The sequence below is a fragment of the Microtus oregoni genome, unplaced genomic scaffold (assembly GCF_018167655.1).
Source record: "Microtus oregoni isolate MIOR12 unplaced genomic scaffold, Mior012 000014F_ref0000157, whole genome shotgun sequence".
Lineage (NCBI taxonomy): Eukaryota > Metazoa > Chordata > Mammalia > Rodentia > Cricetidae > Microtus > Microtus oregoni.
The window spans coordinates 41,761,941-41,787,210 of NW_024543073.1; the positions used below are offsets into that span (position 1 = coordinate 41,761,941).

The 25,270-nt window shown below is 45.1% G+C and overlaps 1 protein-coding gene across 4 annotated transcripts in view; it reads right to left on the reverse strand.

The window, feature by feature from the left end:
• The window catches only part of Nr3c2 (nuclear receptor subfamily 3 group C member 2), a 316,877-nt gene that overhangs the window by 2,836 nt on the left and 288,771 nt on the right, over window positions 1-25,270 (reverse strand). The gene's annotated exons all lie outside the window — the stretch shown is intronic.

The following is a 25,270-nucleotide window of genomic DNA, read 5'->3' on the forward strand; positions in this document are numbered from 1 at the left end:
AACAAATTTAGTCAGCTGTCTAGCATGAAAAGAATATCCAAGGTGCACGGGACATGAGATAGTGGTGCCTGAGCCACAGAATGGCCCCTCAACCAATTCTCATTTGCCAGCTTGTGAATTGGTTAAATCTGGCATGTATATCTGTATGCTGGCCTAGGGCCCACACATGCCCATACCTCAGAGGAAAAGAAGCAAGAGAGGCTGCCCTGTTGGCAAGTAAAATGATATCTCCATGGCTGAGCTGGCCAGTGGAGCCTAGGCGGCCATCACTTCCACAGGGCTCTGCCCTGAGCTGGAGAGAGGCTGGGGCTCCTCAGCTATACTCCAGTTATGCCTGATTTTGAGAAAATTAAAAGCCTCAAGTTAAGGGTTCTCTGTCTGTGTGCTGCCCCTACCCTGAGACTCAGGAACCTTTCCCACTCTTTCTCCAGATGAACTATCCCCAGTTAGGTAAGAAACCCATAAACGGATTATGTCATTAGTGCCACTGAAGAACGCAGAATGACAAGTATTGAGAGTTTCAACCTCCTAACTGATCGGAAGAAGTCAGGACTTGAAGGCAGATCCCTTTACACATCTCAGTTGAAAGGAAAATGAAGAATGTCATGAACACTTATGAGAGAGTCTGTTAACTTAGCAGATTTCACATTACTGGAGTTCCAGAATAAATACCAGATGGAAGAACACATATAAAACCTACACAAGCAGTTGCTCAAAGTTTCCTAAACTTGGGTAAACCCATGTATCTTCAAGAAATAAGTACAGTCAAACTAAGTTAAAAAAAAAAAAAAGTCCAGCATCAGGATGTGTGGAGCAGTGCTGTACTCAAAACAGCTGGGCAGTGACCCCACCAAGCAGCAACTGCACTGGGAGGTAAGTGGCCATGGGCAAGTAGGGTCAGGAATCTGGGACAACACAGTAGAGAAGCAGATATCCTCGCAGGGTACACCCTTAAGAAGCAGGGATCGTCCCTTCTCTGCAGTGGTGGGGGAAATGTCCCAGCAAACTCCATTAGTGTGATACTTGTCATCCCAGAATGTCACCATTCCAGTGCGTCTGGTGGCAACTTGGGTAACTAACCAGAAATCTCACTGACTTTGCTTTGAAAAATGAATTTAGTCATAGTAAGACAGGGTACTACAGCCAGCAGCCATCTTAAGACAGGCTTACTGTGCTAATAGACTGCTCTCAGGGTCACAAGCTGCTGTATATTCCATCCAAGGCCCTGAAACCTGGCTAAGGAAAGCGGCACAGGTCTTTCTGGGGGTTGTGACACAGGAATGGATTGCACTGTCCTCAAGAACCTTTGAGACTAGGGGTATGGCTACCCACTTGAGGACTTTATTTAGTGCTAGGAATGGAGACAGATGCCAGCCCCCACTCCCCACCATGCTTCCCCCTGTCCTTGGTGAGACCTTGTGTTTCTAGGCCCTTGGTTCTAGCCATTGTCCCTCAAGTGGAAGGAGCAGCTGTGTCAAGTACAAATCGCACTGAAATGGCAGAGGCACAAAGCAGACTGAAAAGGACCAAGCATTATCAATGCAGCGACCCATTCGTTAGGAAAAAAATAGGCTAATAGAAAGATGCAGCCTGGGTGGAGTGGGTTGGCAGTTAGCAGGTACTGACTACGGAAAGCAAGACACAGACTGAAGGCAAAGAGCTGGAGAAGGAGACTGCACGATACACTAAGGATCCAGAGCAGCCAGGACACCAGAAAGCTGTAATATGATATTCCATATAAACCAAAGGAACAGAATGGAAACCCAACTGTTTCCTTTTACACAAGTTTGTTGGTTTGTTTTTTAGTAAAGAACACATTGGGGAAAGTGCATCCTCTTCGGTAAGTGCTGCTGGGAAGACTGGACACCCACAGGCAGAAAGTAGAAACTTGACACCATCACTTGCCATGTACAAAAGTCCAGTCAAGATGGATCACACACCTGAATGTAAGCTGGGCAGTGTTGGTACATGCCTTTATTTAATCCCAGCAACTCAGGAGCAAAACACAGGTGGAGCTCTGTAAATTCAAGGCCAGCCTGGCCTACAGAGTGAGTTCCTGCATGGCCAGGACTATGCAGAGGAACCCTGACTTGGAAAAACAACACAAAACAAAAACAAAGCCTAAATGTAATCCCTAACACCTTTAGGCAACTTAAAACATGGGGGAGAGAGCACAGGGCATGAGCTGTAGACAGTGACTTCCTCACTAGGAGCCCAAATTGAGAAATAAATGCAAACACTGATGAGTAGAGATCAAATCAAACTAAAACACTCTGTACAGAGAGACAGTAAGCAGCATAAAGAGACAGCCTACAAAATGGAGAAAATATTTACTTACTGACCTGAAGGTCCAGAATATGTTAAAAAAAAAAAGTAGCCAACTTCAGAATTGATGGAACCACAACAACAAGAAAGACAAAGACAAAACAAAACCAACTTCAGCCACTAGGGATTTACAAGTCACTACAACAGTAAGAAATCAGTTCCTGAAGCCTAGAATGGCTATTAAGAAAAGTGCTGGCAAAGATGTAGAAAACGGACTCATGTACTGCTGAGCGGAGTTTAAACTGGTACACACATTATAGAGAAAGGCATCGCCGTCCTTTAAGAAAGGAGTCTACTTCTAAAGTCAGCTAACTTATGGGAAGTAAAATCGTCAGATTAGAGAAAGCCCGTGTTTATTGTGACTTTATCTGTATCACAACAGATACAGAATCAGACTGCGTGCCCATCGGCAGACGATGGAGAAAGAAGATGTGTGTCTGTACAGAATGCACTGTTGCTCAGCCATAGGCAATGAAATCCTGTCTGTAGCAAGAGAAGTGGGACAGGATGATACTATGTCCGGTGAAATAAACCAGACACAAAAGGACAAACATTTTGTCACGGGGAAGTTTGAAAAGCTTAAACTGACAACAGAAAGCTGATTATTAGATACTGGAAAGGGGATTGGTTAAAAGGGTGCTTGATCAGTGTTTGTATAGAAATAACATGAAAAGCACTGGACAAAGAATGAGAAAAGGGCTCATAAGGGAATCTCAGAAATGAACTGGTTGAAAGAGACCTTGCACATCACAAGAAAATGGGATGATGTATTTAGAGTCCTAAAAGAAAAAAATGGCAACTAAACTATTATACTCAGAAAAATTACTATTAGGAAATAAGGGCGAAAGACTTTTCAACACATAAAAGCTAAGTAATTCATCACCATGGAGTAGCAGAGTGACCCTACAAGGAAGGCCTGTGGGGCCAAAGATTGGGGAGTGCCATCTTGAAATAGTAAAATGATGGAAGACTACACCATACAGCATACACAGCAGAAATACAAGGCAATAATAAGGTAGATTGATGTAGGGACCCATAAGGAGGAGCAGCGAAGGGGGAGTTAACAATTACAGTCAGGCGGTAATCCCAGCACTCAGGAGACAGGCAGGCGGCTCTCCATGAGTTCAAGGCCAGCCTGGTCTACAAAAGCAAATTCCAGGACAGCTAGGACTGTTACACAGAGAAACCCTGTCTCAGAAAAACCAATAAGCACACATCTGCAGTTATCAATGGTAATCTTGAATGTGACTCAAGTTCCCTAAGTAAAATCTATACATTGAGTGAGTTTGTGTGTAGGGCACTAGAGACTCGAAGAAGAAGCTCACTTCACAGGAAAGTGAGTGCTCAGACTGGAAGTAAAGGAACTGGATGAGCCAGGACGCACAGAAAACAGAAGTCAGACAGATAGATACAACCAAACAGAAAGACTTCAAGTTAAAATTAAAAAATGTTAAAGGAAGGATCTGAGGAGATGGCTCAGTGGGTAAGAACACTTACTGAGTAAGCATGAAGACACGAGTTCAAATCCCCACCTAAAAACCTGTGTGTGGCCACATGTACCCCTGTAACCCCAGAGTTGTGAGGGGAACCCCAGAGTTTTGAGGATGGTTATAAGGTAGACCTCCAGCCTACCTCCAGAGTTAGTCAGTCTGAAGGGGAAAGAGCTGAGGGTTATAGAGCAGAACACTTGATGTGCTCCTCTGGCTTCTACGTGAGTGCACACGCACACACACACACACACACACACACACACACACCACACACACTACATATACACACCACATACACATACACACACAATATATATATATACACACCACACACCAATACCACACACACACACTACATTCACACACACCACACACACTACATACACACAACACCACACACACTACATACACATACCACACACACATATACACACTACACATATACACACACCACACACATTAAAATACCATACATACACCACACATTATACACACACCACACACACTCAGATACCACACACCCCACACATACAAACACATAGCCAAAGAGAGGTAAATAAGTCACTGTATAATGATAAAGCGATCAGCTCAGTATTAGGAAATAACATGTATACAAATATACATACCAAAACTAGAACACATAATTAAATAAAGCCAACATTATTCAAACAAAAACGTGGGATAAAACCTAACGATAATATCTGGGGAACCTTAAAGCCCATTATCATCATAGGCTGTCCAGATTAAAAACCATCAAAAGACCTTGCAATTAAACTAGAGGCTGACTGAGCAGGATGTCTGCAGAGCTCTCCTGCAGCAGCTGCCGAGCACATTTCTCACAGCACATGCATGGCACAGTTTCTAGGTCAGATCAATTTGAATATAATTGGCCCCCATAAGCTCATAGGGCGCTATTAGGAGGATGGCCTTGTTGGAGTAGGTGTGACCTTGGTGGAGGAAGTGTGTCACTGTGGAGGTGGGCTCTGAGGTCTCTTAAGCTTCACTCAGTGGTTGCCTTCTGATCAAGATGTAGCCAGTGCCATGTCTTCCATACTCTCCATCGTGATGATAATGGATGGAACCTCTGAACAGTAAGCAAGCCACCATAATTAAATGTTTTACTTTGTAAGAGTCGTTGTGGTCCAATCTTACCAAAAAGCAATCTACAGATTCAATACAATCCCCATCAAAATTCCAACACAATTATTCATAAACTTCAAAGGAACACTACTCAATTTTATAACGAAAAACAAAACCAAAAACTCAAAACAGCTAAAACAATCCTGTAAAATAAAGGAATTTTGAGAGGTATCACCATCCCTGGCTTTAAGCTCTACTATAGAGCTATAGTGGTAAAAAATCAAAACAAACAAACAAAACAAAAACAAAAACAGCTTGGTATAAAACCAGACAGGTGGATCAATGGAATCAAATCAAAGACCCTGTGTAAATCCACACACCTATGAACAGCTGATTTTTGACAAAGAAACCAAAATTATACAATGGCAAAAAGAAAGCCTCTTCAACAAATGGTACTGGCATAACTGGATGGGAGCATGGAGAAGAATGAAAATACATCCTTATCTATCATCCTGCACAAAACTCAAGTCCAAGTGCATCAAACACTTCAACAAAAATCAAGCCACACTGAACCTCATAGAAGAGAAAGCAGGAAATACCCTTGAATGCATTCACACAGGAGACAACTTCCTGAATAGAACCCCAGCAGCACAGACATTGAGATCAACAATTAATAAATAGAATCTCATGAAACTGAAAAGCTTCTGTGAGGCAATGGACACTGTCAGTAAAACAATACAGCAGCCTACAGAACTGGAAAAGATCTTCACCAACCCCACATCTGACAGAGGGCTGATCTCCAAAGTATATAAAGAATTTAAGAAACTAGATATCAAAATACAAAATAATCTCATTAAAAAAATACAGTACAAATCTAAACAGAGAATTCTCAACAGAAGCCGCTTAAATAGCCAAGAGACACTTAAAGAATTGTTCAGTATCCTTAGCCATCAGGAAAATGCAAATCAGAACAACTCTGAGATAACCATTTTATACCTGTCAAAATCTCTATGATCAAAACCACAGCCTATGCTGAAGAGAATGTGGAGTAAGGGGAACATTCCTCCACTGCTGGTGGGAGTACAAAGTTGTACAACCACTTTGGAAATCAGTATGGTGGTTTCTCAGAAAATTGGAAATCAATCTATCTCAAGACCCAGCTATACCAATCCTGGGCATATACCCAAGGATGCTCAATTATACCACAGGGACACTTGCTCAACTATGCTCATAACAGCTTTATTATTAATTGCCAGAACCTGGAAACAACCTAGATGCCCCTCAACCAAATAATGCATAAAGAAAATGTGGTACATTTACACAATGGAGTATTTATTACTCAGGGGTAAAAAGCAGTGATATCATGAAAATTTGCAGGCAAATTGATGGAACTAGAAATAACCATAACCATCCCGAGTGAGATAATCCATTCCCTCATAAGTGAATGCCAGGTATAAAGTAAAGGACAATCGGGTTACAATCCACAACCCCGGAGAGATTAGGTAATGGGGAGGGCCCAAAAACGGGCATATAGATTTCCCTGGGAAAGGAAAATAGAAGATTCTCCTGAGTAAACTGCAGGTGGGGGAGGCAGGATAAGGGACAGGAATAGGAGGGATCAGGTTGAACATGTTGGAGACAGGATGGAGAGGGGGAGAGTAATGAAAGAGATGTCTTGATGGGGGACCATTTCAGGGTTAGGGAGTAAACTGGTGCCAGGGAAACTCCCAGTAATCCACAAGGATGACCCCAGCTAAAGCAATAGTGGCCATCTACTGTAATCAGATTGGTGACTACCCTAACTGTCATTAGTAATACTCTATCCAGTAGCTAATGGAAAGAGATGCAGAGATCTACAGATGAGCACTGAGCTGAGCTCCGGGAGTCTTGATGAAGAAAGGGAGAGAGGAGGTATTATTGTATGAGCCAGGTAGGTCATGACAGGGGAACCCACAGAGAGAGTTGACCTGAGCTCATAGGAGTTCATGGGCTCTGGGCTGATAGCAAAGGAACCTACATGGGACCTACCTAGGCCCTCTGCATGTATGTGACAGTTCTGTAGCTTGGTCTGTTTGTGGGGCTCCTGGGACCAGGACTTGTCCCTTGGGCTTGCTTGAGCTGGCTTTCGGGAACCTATTCCCCATGCTAGGATGCTTTGCCCAGCCTTGATGCAGAGGGAGGAGCTTGGTCCTGTCTCAACTTGATCAATTTGTTGATTGTAGGGTTAAGACAGCCCCTTTAGGGGGCGGGGTTTGCCTGGGGCGAATGCCTGCCAATAAATGGGCGCGCAGCTCAGCGGCTTGGCCCTTTTTCCCTCCCTACCTCCTGTACTATGCTGGAACTCTGGTTCTGTAAGTTTATCATTAAGGTGGTAAATATTCTTTCATATCTGCATTGCATTTATTTTGCGCGGATACAATTGGCGCCCTCCCCGTGGGGCTTTGCCGAGAACCAGCCCAAAATCGGAGTCTCTTGCACCCTGGGCCGCTGCGGCGGTCTCTCTGGGCGTGCGAGGAAGCAGCTGAGATTCTGAGCAGTCTCTCTGGGCACGCGCGCGGAAGCAGCTGAGATTCTGAGCGACTCGATTTTCCCTGCTGCTTGCTAGAGAATCAAGCAGCGGGTTTGAAATCGACAGAGCCTTTTTAACACCGCCTAAATCTCTGTTCCCCTTCCACCTCCGCCGGCGCTCGGGTCACGTGACAGCGGCCTGCAAGCCCCGGCACAAAAACGCCGGCATCCCTTTGATTTGTTTACTTTGCTGACTTTTCTTTATTCCCTTTCTGGCCCAATTGCTACTTATCAGCCTGGTGTCTATTTCAATTTTGTTTTTGAGTCATTTTATTTCAGATTTAGGACACGTGGATTCAACTGGACTCTTTCGCCACCACTGGCAGGAACCAGTCATTACAGGTAAGAGAATTTTTTCTTTTATAAATAATGTCTGAGAACGTGACAATTTCAGATTTCAACAGTTTTTTTGAGTGCACCATTTGGGAGATCTTACAAGAGGTGTCTACCACCCCACATCTATGGATATTCCTGGGATTCTTAATTTTCCTTAGCACTATTTGGTTTGATAATAGGAAAATGATCAAATCTCTTAAGGCAGAGGTTGAACGTTTAAAAACTATTGAGAATGACAACAATCTTCTCAAGAATCAGTTTGAAGTTCTCCAGGAAGAAAACAAATCTTTGTTTAACATGACTCGGTTAACTGAGCAAAATCTAGAAAAGGTACAGGATGATGTTAAGGAGAAACTCATTACTATGGAAGAAGGAACAGCTGAATTAGATCGTAAGTTCCAGCAGTCCCTTTCTTTAGGAACTGAAACATTAACTGAGAGAATCAAAACTGCTGAATGTGACAATCGAATTTTGTCTAAAGCTTATGACAGATTGGCGGAAAGATTTTCAATAGAAGAAGGCACGGTTTATGCCATAAAAATTATGTCCAAAGATGACAAGTTATCTCTACTGGACAAATTTCATACTTTAGAATCCTCAGTGAAGGCATTAGAACATAATTCTGGGCAGGAGATTCAGACATTACAAAAAGCAATGGTGAATAGAATTGAAAAGATTGAGGAATTTCTAAATTCTGATGAAGAAGAGCAAAGGGTAGAAAGGCAAATTTTAACTACATCTGTGGATAAACCCCTCCGGGACAATTTCCACAAAGCTCTACCTACAGCTCTACATGCCTTTCCTGTAATAACAACAGAAAAGGTGACTGGTTCCAGAAACCCTAGGGTCATCAAGGAAGATACATGGGAGTCTGTCCGTATGAATGATCTCAAAGAAATTAAACAGGCCGTCATGACTTTTGGGATGCACGCCTCTTTTGTTAAAGAGATGCTAAAATCTTGGGCCACAACAAGCAGAGCAACTCCCTCGGACTGGCTCCAGCTGAGCTCCGCAGTCCTTGAGAGTGGACCGCAATTAAAATGGAAATGCTTATTCAGGCAAGAGGCTAGACTTTTAGAACAGCAGGAAAAGGCGAAGGGAATTGACATTTCCCTAGATAAAATTCTAGGTGAAGGGCTCTTTTCCGACCCTCAGGAACAAGCTAATTTGGATGAAAACATACTCTCCATGTGAACTACAGCAGCCTTAAGGGCTTGGGACAGAGTACAAGACCCAGGACAGAGAATGGAATCATTTGTCACAGTTAAACAGGGTCAGAGAGAACCCTTTAGTGACTTTTTACAAAGATTAACTAAGTCTGTATAAGTAGGGATATCTGACCCAGAAGCAAGACATATAATAATTGCGTCTTTGGCTTACGAAAATGCTAATGTGGAATGCAAAAAGATCTTGGGGCCTTTAAAGTTCAGATCAGTGTCCTTGGAAGAATGGGTCTTGCATACACTAAATGTTGACACATTTGACTATGGCACTGAAGCATGGGTAGAAGAAGTAATTTCCAATGGTAAAAGGAGACACCAGAATACCAAATGTTTTAATTGTGGCAAAATGGGTCATATGAAAAGGAATTGTAAACAACGGGTTTTCAGAAATAATAATAATGCATCTTCTAGAAATAACAGGAATAGAAGGACTCGGCCTTCAGGTTTATGTAGAAGATGTGGAAAAGGCAGACACTGGACGAATGAATGCAGGTCTACAAGAGATAGACAAGGCAACCTGATACAGACGGGAAACGTGAGAGAGGGGCCTCTCAGGCCCCCATGGCAAACATGGTTCAGTCATTTCCAGTTTCTGCAGAGAACATGCCTCGTCAGGACAATTAGAAAGCCACATGCCTACTGTTACAAGCAATACCTCCTGTACTACGCTGGAACTCTGGTTCTGTAAGTTTATCATTAAAGTGGTAAATATTCTTTGATATCTGCATTGCATTTATTTTGCGTGGATACAGTTGATTCCTATGGTAGGCCTTCCCCTTTCTTAACAGAGAGAGAGGAAGAATGGATGGGGTGTATAGGAGAAGCAGGGGAGGAAATAGAAGGAGAGGAGGGAGGGGAAACTGTGTTTGGGATGTAAAAATCAAAGTAAAAATTTAAAAAAAGACATGCTGTGACAGGAATTGGTACCAGGGACTGGGGGATTGCTATGATAAGCCTGATCACATTTTTGTTTGAAGCAATATGGACTTTGGGACTGTGGATTAGAAAAACATTTGAACACTTTAAGCTTAATGGGCCATACTAGTAGGAGCATGGATAACAGTGCTTCTGAGGGTGATTTGAACTGATTTGAACTGTTGTGGGCTGGCTCAGGAGGTAGCAGGTGAGATAAATTTTAGTATGTTGCATACAGATTGTTCTTGTGATATGTTTGTGAAGAAGGTGGCTGCCTTTTGTCCTTGTGCAAAGCATCTTCCTGAGACTAAAGAGTTTTGGATTAATTTCATTGGCAGAGGAAATCTAAAAGCAGGCTAGTATAGGTTCTGTTGTGTGGTTATTAGTGGGAACTCCAGTGAATACTTATAATAAAAAGGAGCAAGCTGAACAAATAAATATACAAAATGTACAGATTGATACAAGGGGCACCAGGAAGTGGAATACAACTAAATCCTGTGTTTAGGGAGATAAACAGATTAACAGATAAAGAAATGGAATAAAGGGAGAGGTGACCTCAAGGCAAGAGCCCAGCCAGCTAAGTTTCTAAGTTGTGAAAATGATCTAAAGAAAAGTTTAGAGCCAGGTGTGGTGGTGCACGCCTCTAATCGCAGCACTGGGAAGGCAGAGGCTGGCAGATCTCAGAGTTTGAGACCAACCTGTTGGTCTACAGATCAAGTTTCAGGAGAGTCAAGATTAGGCAGCAAAGGACAGTAAGCTGGGGAAGATGTAATTGAACATGGCCCCCCATGTTCTAACCCCAGCAAGCAGCAGAACTTGGCAAGTTTCTGTCACATGGTTCTGGCTTTAGAATTAAGGATAGAAGAAATGGGTTATGGAATTTGCCTCCACACTTAAGGAAAGTCGCTGAAATCAGGTTTGTATCAGGAGTGTCCCTGAGTGGAGGCCTAGGGAGGCCACTGCATGAAGTTGTGAAGTTTGAAGCATGGATTGCCTTGGAGACCTCAAGATGTTAGAGATATCAGTCATGTGATAGCTGCTGAGGAGAGCGTCTAACAGGAAGTGGAACCAGACCGAGAGAAAGAAGTGTGCTGCACTCAACAAAGCTGAATGGAGTTGGAGATCTGAAGAGCGTTTTAGATGCACCAGACATAGAGGTGCAGTTTGGAGTTTGCCCAGCTGGTTTTCGGCCTTGCTTTGGTCCGGTATTTCCTCACCATGCTTACTTCCCTACATTTTGGAATGGCAACATATAACTTGTGCCAGTTTATGTTGAAAGTATGTGATATGCTTTCTGATTTTGATTTTATAGAGGATTACAGTTAGGAGATTACCTGAATCTCAGAATAAACTTTGAACTTTGAATTTGAAGTTGAGATTGTGATAGACGATAGGGACTTCTGAAGTTTGATTAAATGTATTTTGCATTGTGATGTTGCTACAAGCTTATGGGGGCCAGGCAGTGGAATATGTTCATTTGAATGTAACTGTTCCCCATAAATTCATAGGGAGTGACATTATTAGGAGGCTGGCCTGTTGGAGCAGGTGTGACCTTGGTGGAGGAAGTGTGTCACTGTGGAGGTGGCTCTGAGGTCTCTAAAGCTTCACTCAGTGTGAAACTCAGACCATTTCTGATCAAGATGTAGCCAGTGCCATGTTTGCCTGCACACTGCCATGCTCTCCACCGTGATGATAATGAACTGAACCTCTGAACAATAAGCAAGCCACCCCAAATAATGTTTTATAAGAGTTTCTGTGATCATGGTGTCTCTTCTCAGCAGTAGCATACTGACTAAGGCAGCATCTAAGCTCTAGACAGTACAAGCCACTACTGGGATGACCATGCCTTATATCCATGCCTTTCCTATCCCCTAAGCTGCTGGGATGACCATGCCGTATAGCCATATCTTTCCTATTCCCTAAGCAGGGGAGTGTGCTCTGCCCAGTGCAGGAGGATTCATGCTGAGAAAACACTGTCCTCTTCCCAATGTGTGTGCCTGTGTCTGCTCCACAGAGCAGAAACTCTTACACAGGAGATCGGGTACTGAGCCCTCTGAGGACAGAGTGGGAACTGGTGCTGTTTTAAGGAAGACTGGGCAGAGACCCCTCTCAGAGAGCTGGCAGGGAACCTGGACAAGGAGAGCTAATGTGTGTGGCCATCAGGGAAAACATTTATGGGGGTTCAATACTAGCAGAAAAGTTTAGCTGATTTCCAGCTTCAGACAAAGGCTGCCCAGTGGGGCCAACATAGCAAAGGTTCCCGTTTGCACATAGGTGGCATCGATGCTGATACCTGTGTGAAGAGATAAGAAGTTGGGTCTGTCAGTTTCTGAGCATAAGGTTGCAGACAGTGGTGATGGGAGCTTGTTGATAGGAATGGACCTCTGTCCCTACCACACTACCTACATAAATGTGTCTTCAAGCACCAGGCACGGCCTGGAGATGCCTAAGGATCACAGCAGCATGGAGATGCTACAGGCTCATCCGTTTGCCTCACAGGAACCCTGACGACAGGTGTCCCAGGCACTACTCACTAACTGTGCACACTGACCCCGGTGGCCTTTCCAACCACCTCTGTTACTGTCCCAAGGACAGGAACTAGGACCTGTGTTTATACTTTAGCTACAGAGAAGGACAGGGTTTGGTGAACACTGTGGGTCTGGCATCTCAGCCAGCATGTGGGGCAGGTGAAGCAGTCATAGGCTAAGCAAAGGATTCTTGCTGTGTGGAGAGGCAGGGATATCCACATCAACCACTCTCACCCTTTCTGTCCCTGCTGTGCTGCTGAGGGGTCCAGAGGTGGGGTGTCACTGAGGCTCAGAATCCACCTAACGGTGCTGGCTAACACAGGTGCCTGCATGGCACATCCTAAACTGGACAAGGCTGTGCTTGGTGAGGTGGGTATCATCTTGGGGAATGGAACCAGCTGCCCTTGTCTCGGGCAGGGAAAACCCGAGCCATTTGTTTCCAGTTTCAGATTGCGTCCTAAGTGATGAGTGACCTTCTCCAAACCTGGTCTGCAACTCAAGGGTCAGTGGCCTTGAAAGCAGCACCCACAGATGCTAGTCCTTAGTAGGTGGTCAGGGTAACTGCAGTAGGTGGAGCTGCAATACAGGGCGCTATCCCTATTCGAAAAACCAGTCACCACAGTGAGGAGCTAAGGAGGTTGAGCCCCTCCTCTCATAGATGGGGTGGGGGACACAGGAGATTCACACGTTGAACAATCAGATTACAACAAGTGCTGACAGGCCACCATGCAACAAACTCCTCATATCTTAGTGACTCAAATGACCATCATCATTTGGTAGCACTGGTTTACACAATACCTGATACTAGCTTCCTCCCTCCCTCCCTTTCTTCCTCCCTCCCTTTCTCCCTCCCTCCCTCCCTTTCTTCCTTCCTTCCTCCCTCCCTTCCTTCTCTGCAGTTCCTATTCAGTATGTGTATACTGGACAGTACATGATATCATGTACATGCTCTGACAAGGGAGTCTGAGACCCCTAGTTTCTTAGTGTGGATGAGGGATAGTACAGGAGCCACAGTGAGGGGTAACAACACTGCTGTCTGTCACCAGCACACAGGCCTTCCCCGAGAATAAATGGCCCCATGCCCCCATCTGCTGCCCCTCTGTATTGGCTCCTATCTGCTTCTCCAGGGGAGACAGAGAGACGAGGACACAGTTACCATCAGCAGCAAGAGTCAAAGACCTGCACAGCGATCTCTCATACTACACAAACATCTTCTGAGACCTCAGAAAAGCCACAGAAGCCCAGCATGCTTCTAGAGGGCTTGACAGGCTATACGAATGGCACAGAAGTCTGTCAAGGTCACAGTGTGTCTCATGGTTCATGCTGGCTTTGATGAAGAGGCTGCTGGACTCTGTGCCTTTTTCCTACTCTACTGAGTCAGTGCTGTGGCAGGCTGGGGCATTCCCTGCCATAAGCCGCAGCTTCCCAGGAGCCTGTGGTGGGAGCACTACGCAGTGCCTCAGTGGTGAGGAGCTGGAGAGAGTTGTCCTGGCTGAAGATGCCCTGTGTGTGACCGCCCTCATTAGTCTCCTTTCCAAATGTCTGCTAACTAGAGGAAGCACAGCTGGCTGGGACTCAGCCTTTGCCTGAGCACTGGGAGGAAGCTAGAAGCATCACGCTAAAGAGAAAAGTGCAGCCATGTGAGTCGAGGGGTGAGTTCAGTATTGGGGGGCATTCTCAAAGTTACAGAGCCCTAGTTCCATTTCCAGCAGCCAAACCAGACTGAGTTAGCTTTAATGATGGAGGTTGGGACAAAAGACACAGAATCAACTTCAAAAATACCAACAGGTTCACTGGCCCAAATGACTAGTTACTATTTAGTCTAAGTGTTCCAGAAATAGACTTGTGAACAGTGGAAAGTGCTCCACTGAGATTATGTAAGGCACTTGGCCTTCATTCAAAATCAAACAGGTTTATTCTTGGATCTGAAACCAAAGCCACAGGCAACAACTATGAAAAGCAAAATGCATTACATCAAAACTAAAAGCCAGGCATCAAAGACATCACCAAGAAAGTCACAAGGCACCCCCCACAGACTGAGATAAAATATTTTAAACTTGTGTATCTAATAAGTGGCTAATGCCTAATATTAACAAAATTGCCCATAACTGATCAATAACCAAAGTGATTTTAAAAATGGGCCAAGAACCCAGAGTCACTCTCGGAAGTCAAAATGTCTTTAATACAGGAATGCAACACTTCTGGTGAGTGTAGGGATGAAGCCAAACACACTGAGAGTCACAGCAAGTAGGATATCTGCCATCCCAAAGCAGGAGGAAAGTAACTTCTTACAATGACAATAGAGACACCAGAAACTTTGCACCTAAGGAAGACGGTGTTACAACATCTCAAAAAGTTACAGAAAACTCCATACAATCCAGCATCTACTATAGGTCTCCACCAAAATTAATACAGAAGTGGTGTGTGTGTGTGTGTGTGTGTGTGTGTGTGTGTTTGTCTATAGTACTGTTATTCATACTAGCTAAGAGTCTCAGATAATCCAAATGCCTATAGGAAATAAATAGGTAAAGAAATGATGTGTATACATTCATACACACACACACACACAGACACACAATTATTCAGCTTCAAAGAAGAATGAGACTCTGGTACATGTCACAGCATGGATGAACCTCAAAAACATGATGCTAGTGAAGAAAGCTAGACACAAGGAAAGATACTGCACAACCTCACTGATGGGACAAAGAGAAGAGTGGAATTTCCAAGGCAGAAAGCCTTGTGTTTGCCTGGGAGGAAAGAAGGGAGGCTGGGGTGTTTCTGTCTGTGGATATGGATGGGGTGGATGACTGTACAATAGTATGAAGGAGCTCATTGGCACTTGATATAATATGCACATGCATTCTGTTACAAGAAAAATCAATAGAAAAACAACTAATAAATGGATAAAGAAAATGTGGTACTAAATGTACTTGTGCAATAGAATACTATTCAGCTAAGAAAAACAAAATTCTGAAATTTTCAGGTAAATGGTTGGAGTCAGAAATAATCTCAGTGCGGTATTGTACAAGAAATATAAACACTGCCAACACTGAAGACCTTTAGAAAAGCCACCTGGAAAACTACCACTTTATGAGCTTCCTGAAACAATACACATATGAAAGAATCTAAATGGAGCTACCACATAGTTGGGGAGACAATGTTCCAGCTGACACTTTATTCCACCAAGTCAAAACACCAGCAACAGAAATAGGTCACATCTTGCTGAGTGATTGGCCAAGGAGTCCCACGGACCAACGCCAAACACCACAGGCTATTGCGAAGGCTATTGGTTGCCCTCCACAGCCTTATGGTAAGGCTCTGTCGCTGAAGACACCATGTATGCCACCTACCGTGTTGATATTGAGCTGATGTCCAACTGAAAGCTCCACCCTTACCAAATAGTGGTCATGGTATTGAAAGGAGAAAAGTAACCAGCAATATCACTCAACTATGAACCTACAACAGAGAATTGCCTGCAAGGAACACTGGTGCAATGTTTGCAGATATAGGAGTAACCAGCCGCTGTTGAAACTGAATTTCTGGCCTGCTCCATGAGGTGGAACCCACATCTTACACTGATAAGGTGGGCAAGAACCTGAAACTACATAGGCCGTGGGCTCTAGAAGAAAACCTACTACTATCATTCTGCTAAAGAAACAAAGCAATAAAACGACTCATAATGATGACACTGCCACACTCACAGAGCAGTGCACTGCTCCTCCTCATCATGGGAGATTCTTCGTATAGTAGGTGGCTGTTACACAGACACCCACAATTGCACTGTGGAGAGAGCCAGAAACTTTTGGAGCACTCAGCCATAAATGTAATGTCTTCATCAAATCTCGTATCTTAAGGCTCATGGATATCTCTGGAAGAGAAAGCAGACAGGGCCAGCAGTGTGGATGACTCCAAGGCACAACAGAGTTGCTGTAGGAATTCATACCGCCAGTAGCCTTTAAGTTACCTGCCCCGTTGGGCATGGCCTCTTATACTATATATGCCGATGGATAGGGCACGTCTGGCCTCTTTTCTGGCTGCGGGATTCAGTTGCTGTTCTCCATTCCAGCAGAGGATTGTGATTTGTGAGTCTACCCCTAAATAAATAGCCCTCTATTATTCTCAATTTTGAGCTAGTGTGGGATTTCTTTTAAGCATCCTTCTTCACAGGGTTGATGCAGAAATGAACTGACAGAGACTGTGAGAACATGCATAAGACCTGCACAAGTTTAAGCCAGTCCAAACCCCAGGATACAGAAGATGAAGCAGGCACAAGCCCCACCCCTAATCAAGAAACTCTTTACAATTGATAATCAATGGGAGAGGGAAAAACCATTTTCTCCAATGGAGTGACCCTGGGTATATCACCCAGACTCTAGGACAGGCCCCATGTCTAGAAGCAGTTGACCAACACAAATGGACTTTGTGTGTGTGTGTGTGTGTGTGTGTGTGTGTGTGCTTTGCTTTCCTTTGTTTTGTTAATTTTTGTTTATTGGGGGAGAGGTTTCTTAGAGAGAGAAAGAACAAGTAGAATGGTAGGAGGGTAGGAGAGATCTGTGACAGTTGAAAAGATAGAATCAAAATATATTCCATAAGAAAAAGCCAAAGAACAAAACAAAGAAACAAGAAAGCAAACTCCTCAAACTAAGAACCAGGTTACAAAGTCACTATGCCTTTCCTAGTGAAGGTGAGCAGGGTATGCCATATATACAGGTGACATAATATGGCCTTGTGGCTCTGCTCTTTGTGGTTGGTTCCACCTTAACAAAATGTGACAAGGCTAAAATGACTGTCTCCCATGACAACTTGATGTCATTTGATTTGTTTCTATTCCTGAAGCAAAGCTGGCCTTAAACAGGACTGTGCTACAACTCTACCATGGGTTCCTGTCAGATCCCAGGTTCCAGAGTGCCATGGCCCTGGAATCCAGGCTGAGTTCTGGGGAGTCCTGAAGGCTCAAAGACATTTCTGGGGCAAAAGTTTGCATACTCAATGTATCTGACAGATACAAGAGGCAGTTAGGGATAATACTGGCTGGTTGTGTGTCAACTTGACACCAGTTAGAGTCATCAGAGAAGAAGGAGCCTCAGTTGAGGAAATGCTTCCATGAGATCCATCTGTAAGGCATTTTATCAATTAGTCATCAATAGCGGAGGGCCCAGCCCACTGTGGGTGGGTCCATCTCTGGGCTGGTGGTCCTGGATTCTATAAGAAAGAAGGCTGAGCAAGTCATGGAGAGCAAGCCAGTAAGCAGCACCCTCCATGGCCTCTGCACCAGCTCCTGCTTTTAGGCTCCTGCCCTGTTTCAGTTCCTGACCTGACTTGCTTTGATGATTACCAGTGTAGTGGAAAGAAGCCAAATAAAGCCTTTCCTCCTGTTTGCTCACCATTTGGTCACAGCGTTTCACTGCAGCCTAGAAACCCTAACTGAGACAGGAACACATGCTTGTTCCCCATCTTATGTGAGCTCTGCCTATAATTTCAGGTAGGGGACCCACCCCTGTGACAACAATCTAGAGTTGGAGCTTTAGATTAGGATAGGGCTCCTGAACCACTGAGACTAAGAGGCACCCTGGGCAGGTCTCTGCACAGCCCTTACGAAGAGACCAGGAGCCCCCCAGGTGAGAACAGGAGCCCCCCAGCCTCTCCCCAAAGCCAAGGGCATTTCTGTAAGCTCGCTGCACTGCTCCCCATTTATTAGCACTTATATTCTGATTAGTTTTTCATTACCGATTTTTATAAGAAATCCCCTCTCTGGTCAGTGGCGAATACTAATGCCTCCAAATCCGCTATTTCAATGCTGTGACGAGCAAGAGGGACTCATTTCCCCCTACTTTTCTGGTACTTCAATTTATTTAATTTCCATCCTGTTTAAGTTTCCTTATATTTCAAGCCTTGTTCTAGCCCATGGCTCTGCCCTCCTGTGAATAAGGTCTATTGTACACGTGACAAACACAAAGGAAAATGACACACTGGGAAGAGGAGCGCGGAGCTTAAAGATAAAGGGCTAATTAGAACATTGCCGAACAAAGGGGCACTAACGAGCGGGTTGTGCTCGGAATGCATTGGCATGTTACTGTATATAGAAGTATGAACTTTCCCTAATTTTGTTTTCAATATTTCCTAGGTCTTCCTTGCAGGTGTACATGGAGCAGACTAAAAAATCTAAACCAACTCATGCATGCTTATCTGTTACCATCTTTAACGTTAGTTTGAGTTCGTATTACGTAATTAGAACTTTATTTCAGGCTCCGATTAAAAGCAAAACTAAAGCAATAAGGGGTAGGTTCCATTGGTCTGGCAGATATCATCATAACTCTGGAGAGCATGGTGGCCTTCAGAGAGACTGGGGACCCAGGGCCTGCAGGCATAGTGTGACTTAGCAGCCCCGTGTTTTACCCTTCCTCTGTGTGTGTGTTTGTTTTATACTTACAAAAATTTGTAAAAGAGCAAAATAATCATGCCATGTAAGCATGAGACCTGCACTTGGATCCTCAGCACCCATGTAAAAGACTGGCTGAGGGGCATACATATGTCTGTCATCCCAGTTCTGGGGAGGCTAAGAAAACAGGTCCCCAAACTCATTGGCTAGTGCATCTAACCAATCAGTGAGCTCCAGGTTCAGTAAGATACCATGCCTTAAAAACCAAGGTGGAGAATAACTGAGAAAGGCACCCATATCAATTTTCAGTTTCCATATAGTCACATACACATGTATATACCCACACAAACATGTACACATATGTATATATCCACAATGGACCCAATATCAATCTCCGATCTCCATATATCACACACATGCACACACATGTTTATACCCAATACCCACACAAATATGCACGCACTGATGGAGGAAGGTCATTGGCTAATAAAGGAACTGCCTTGGCCCATTTTATTGGTTAGAACATAGGTAGGTGGAGTAAACAGAACAGAAGGCTGGGAGGAAGAGGAAGTGAGGTCAGACTCGACAGCTCTCCTCTCGGGAGCAGATGCCTCAGAGAGACGCCATGCTCCTGGCTCCTGGGCAGACACATGCTATGAAGCTCCGACCCAGGATGGACATAGGCTAGAATCTTCCCGGTAAGACCGGTGCTACAGTTTATTAGAAATGGGTTGATCGGGATATCAGAATTAGCCAGTAAGAGCTAGATAGAAATGGGCCAAGCAGTGATTAAATGAATACAGTTTGTGTGTTGTTATTTCGGAGCATAAGCTAGCCAGGCTGCCGGGGTGCTGGGAACGCAGCCCCGCCGCCCCTATTTACTACAATGCACACAATACAGACTCTTACACTACACACACACACATGCACACAAACCTCCTCCACCTGTGCTTGTCTCCGAGAGCTTTCCTTGGGCACACCTGCACTCTGCCACACATGGTACAGATCGCTCTCCACACTCCTCCCAGACAGCTGCCAGGCATTCCACAGGGGTGGGGCCTTCTAGTGTGGCCTGTTTGTACTGACTCTGCTGATATCTACTTTACAGAGGTCAAGACAAAACTTGACCTGCCAGAGACAATGGACCTCCTGAGATGGGTGGCTGAGCCTGCTCCCATCAGGTGACATCTTTCTAGGCACGACTCTCCCACATCTGCCTCGTGCACAGACTTATATGGGGAAATGTATCCTGATCACCCCATCACAATTCCTTTCTCTCTAAAAAGGATTAAAAAATATTTTGAGTAAATATTACCATTATTTTCTCTTTATAGAAAAAAGAAGACAGGGCGATTAAATAGCAGCGTACTCTTCTTCCCATCAGGTGGCTTTGGATAGATTTAATGGTAAGACAGGCAGAAGAGCGCTACAGAAAGCCCAGGTGTGGTGTAGCAATTGTTATAGCTTCCAAACCCTGTGGAGGTGGAGGCAGGAGAGTGACGAGTTCAAGGTTAGTCCAGGAGTCGAAAGGCTCTGTCTTCACATAAACAAACAAGTCTAGCTGTGGACAGTGGCAAATGTCCAGAGATGTCAACTGACAGCAAGGCAGAGGAGGGGCATATTAAGAACCACGCCATCCACCTTTATTAAACTGGATTCAGACCCAGCTTTCTTTTCTAGCTAAGAATTAAATGTAGCAAACTATTGCTTTGTTACAAGTTTAGACAAGAAGGAAGACTTTGATATGCAAACAAAGCAACAAAATATGGAATGTGAGAAAATATTTGTTAATCACATATCTGATAGGGGACTATGCAGGTTTCCTACAGTCAATAACATCCTGAACCAACCACAACAAAGCTGCTTAGAGTGGGCTTAGAGTAGAATCGAGACCAGGCACGCAAGATTGGGAGACACAGATACGCACACATGTACACACACGCACACACACAAGCACAGATATTTACATGCACGTGTGTGCACACACAGACACACACACAAAGATAAACACACATGCCCACACATGTATGCACACATTAACACACACACGCGAACAGTACAACAGGGAGCTCTTAATAGTTCACGTTCACATGGTAGCCACACACACGCACATGCACACACAGATACACACACATGCATACATGTAAACAGTACAATATGGAGTTCTTACTAGTTCACATTCACATGGTAGCAACACACATGTACACACACATATGCACACACACATGCAAACAGTACAGCATGGAGCTCTTACTAGCTCACATTCACATGGTAGCCAAGGTGTAGAAAGGTTTGTTTGGGAGTAGTTCACAAGGAAGCTTTTATCTATGCTACTGGGACTCCTTAGCCACACAAACATAATCTTTGTGTGTTTAGAACACATTCAAAACGCCCATTACTATACATCATGGCAGAAACACACATTCTATTTGTATTTACTATGTATGGTAACTGTCTCACTTTTCTCAACAACACTTTGGACTTGATTTAGAGTTAACTTTTTATGTTTGTTTGTTGCTTTTTTTTTCAAGACAAGGTTTCTCTGTGTCTCTTTGGCCATCTTGGACTCACTAAGTAGACCAGGCTGGCCTTGAATAGAGTTAACTTTTACCCCATTTGCTCTGGAGTTCTTGATACTATTGCTAGAAACCTCAGGGGAGAAAATAAGCCAACCCAAACTGCTCTCCACAACCCCTCCTGGCTGCCATCGCTGCTGGACAGTTCTTAAAGCTGTGCTAGGTGTCCTTTCTCCAGCCTCTGCGCCATGTACGTACGCTCTGGCTCATCTTGCTTCTGTCTGCTATTTCATCAGTTGTGCTCCCCATCCCCCAGACCCCTTTCGCTGCCTCTCCATTTTAGTCTTGTAGCCACGATTTGCCCTGTGGGTTCAGCTCCATATCCTTCCTGTTGTCTGTCTCTGAGCTTCAGGGACCACTTCGTGGCACCACCTCCAGAGTCTGTACCAACAGCTTGCCTTCATCCACAGAGCTCAAGGGACATTTCTTCTGGAAGGTCCTAAGGGCTCAAATCTAAAACAAGCTGGCTGTCTCTCCCTGAGAATGTCCCTCCTGCCTCTCCCACAACAGCCCTGTGTTAGCCAGGTACCTGCTTTCTTTCCTTTGGGGCCTTCCCTTCCTGACTCTGCCACTCCCTTATCCTCCACATCCTTGTTGCCATCCATGTGACCACCTGTACATCGCATGGTCCTGAAGCCCTGCTCCCAGCCCACCCTCGCTCACCTGTATCTCGGCACCAGCTTTCCGATGGACTGAGTCCCCTCTTGCCCTCTGATGTAGTTGTAGAATGGTTGGTTCTTCCTAATTAATTCTGTGGCAAGTAGTCACATCCATTACTGGGCATTTCAAACTGTGGCTAGTGGCCCAGGATGGCTGAATTGTAAACTTCACTTAATTTTACTGAGTTTAAATGCCAACGGCCACACAGGGCAAGGGTGACTCTGTTGACTGTGCAGCTTTCCAGTCTGCAAATGTGGCTCATGTTCCTCAGTGGGAGGCCTGACGTCTCACCATGCCACGGTTCCCTCTTCCTTCTCTCCCTCCTTCCAGTGACTCTTGGGCACACAAAGAAGGGAGATGCAATCAAAGCCACCAACTAATGTTACCTTTAGACCTTGATGAAGGAACACCCCATCAGGGCAGACTACAAGACTCTTCAAGGATTTGCCCATTCAGCTACTAACAGCTGGCACCACCAATCCTTAGACCACGGACACTGTCTATACCTCTCTCAAGCCATCTCCTCTGACCCATTAGGGCCATTTAATCAGCGTGTGTGTGTGTGTGTGTGTGTGTGTGAGAGAGAGAGAGAGAGAGAGAGAGAGAGAGAGAGAGAGAGAAGGGGAGGGAGGGAGGGAGAGAGAGGAGAAGGAACTGGAATCTCTGCAACTCTGGAGCTGGAGCTACAGTCTTTGTGAGCTGCCTAATGTGGATGCTGGAAACTGAACTCAGGCCTCCTAGAAGAGACCAAGCTACCCTAAATCTGGTGCCATCTCTCCAGCCCCTATTTCCTATTTATTTATTTCTCTGAAAAGAATCCTCAGGCAAGGCAGGGACTCACTGTGTAACTCATGGTGGCCTCAACTTGCCACTCGGCTGCTCCAAAACTCGTGCTCACAGCCCACCACCACCCCTGACACTGAATCTGTGTGAGGATTATTCTTCCACTATACCCACATGCCTCCAAAAGTAGCAATCATCCATCAGCTCAACTCACCCAGGGAAGTGCTGGACCACACCAGGGAAATTCAAAGGGGGATGGTGTAGCCTTATTTACCGGCCACATCATCGAGTCAGACAGGGTGGGATCTTCGCTGGGAGAGTAGCTCTGGGTGGAGCGCTCTGCCTAGTCTACGGCCTGATTCCTGGGGAGATGAGGCCTTGCTCGCTCAGCTGACTGCAACAAACAACTTTATTTAGCATCTTTCTTAGTCACAGTCTCCCCAGAGGAGGCGGCAGGGTGACGCCGCTAGCAATTACATGAAACACTTGCACGGTTTTGGGTTTTGCTCCCTGGCAGACGCCTGTGCTACTGGCAGCCTGGGTGTTTCATTCCCATCATGGAATCAAATAATCTCAATTTCTTGTTAGTGGAGCAACAGGGAAAAGAGAATGAATGTTTTATTCAGTTGCCTCGCTTGTCACCCATGCCGCAAAACCCTTTGACAATATGGACTGTGCCCACTTTACAGATGAAGATACTGATGACCAAAGCATGAAGGAGAAGTGTACATGTATGTATACTGCACATACCGAGAGGGAGGCTGATGGAGGGGCACAGCCCAGGCTTGCTCTGTCCCTGGTACTCACATTTCTGTGGCAGGCTCCCATTTTGGTGTCAGAACTTTTTCTGAGGAGAAACTGACCAGGAAGGTTAAGACACTCGAAGTGAGAGTGAGCACTTGTGGGCAGAGACACTCCTGTTGTGCACACTTTGGCCTATAGTAAACAATGCTCAAGGTAAGTTTTTGTCCTTCTCACACCCACATATGGATGAGCCAGGAAGGAAATGCCAGTACTGAGCCTGCATGCAGAGACTTCTTACAGAAAGGAGCAGTAGACTGCTGAAGGATGCATGAGCAACCCTTGACACAGACTCACTGGGATATAGCACTCTCTCTGCCTCAGGCGGGGGCTTGCTCAGCACCCTCCCCGCCCAGGCTTGGAGAAGGCTCCCAGGATCCCAAGATTGGCTAGATAAGAGCTCCCTCAGCTGCCCAGCATTCCCAGTCAGTCACACAGTAAGAGCACGCTCACGGCTTCCTTCCAGTCACGGGAGCAGATCTGAGTGATAGGCTGATGTCTGCCCAGCCATGAAGCAAGTCCTGCCTAGGTGTGATGGTCATATGCATTCGCCCCAGAAACTGGGCAGCAGTCAAAAACCACATGGGGCACTTTAATGAAGAATCAGGTGCACAGCTTCAGGGTGTGTGACTGTGCCTCATAGAACTGATGAGTTCCAGAAGATGCTGGGGAAGGCCCAAGTGAGCCTGGGAAGCAGGGAGCAGTGCACCGGTGTACAGTGCCACCAGATGAGGGTATCCAGGTTCCCCGGGTGCAGCCCGGCCTGAGATCAGCTGCTGCAGGCCTACAGTCCTCCCCCTCATGAGGTGTCACAGGTACCCACAGTGAGCCAGGGCAGTCCCAGCTGCCATCTGCTCCTCAGAAGCCAGAGAAATCATGCTCTGAGCCTCTATGGCTTCTACGAAGAATTCTCTGACACCCCTTAATGGTTTCCATCTTTATGCTAATCACAACTGGTCCAACATCTTCTCTGTGAGACATGTCCACTTACAAGGGTTGCTAACGATCCCACCATTCATGGTGTGCCCACCTTGACCTCCAGGTGCCATCTGATTCTCCTTGCACACAGCCATGCATTTATAGACAGAAACATTTCCTCTTGCAGGAAGGTGAGCTCCCTGAGGGTGAGCATGCTCACTCTTGCCCTTTTGGTCCTGGTGCACAGCAGCAAGGGCTTACCCACAGGGGAATGACCATGAGCATGCATGTGCCTTCCAGGTCCTCACTCAGGTGGCATACCTCAGTGCCTGGAGACCTGCCTCTGAAGACTCTAAGCACAAGGTAAGGCTGGTCTCATCTCTTTTTGCTATCCCTAGCACCATCTATAGTACTAGGTGTGACATATTTTTATAAAGTGTGTGTTCCAAAATAAAACTATAACTATGACAATATTTAATACAAAAGGGCATTTTCACCTCAAGAGATACAGCTTGTCATCTTTTGTATTTACTAAACACCACAGACCATACCACCCACAAAGTCCCTTAACTTCTGAGAATGTCCAGAAAAGAGCAGTAAGCTTACTGGACATGTACTTCATACTCTCACAAGAAATGTCTTACATCTCTTAGCAACAGCTTTAAAACGACTACCAATTCTCTCCAAC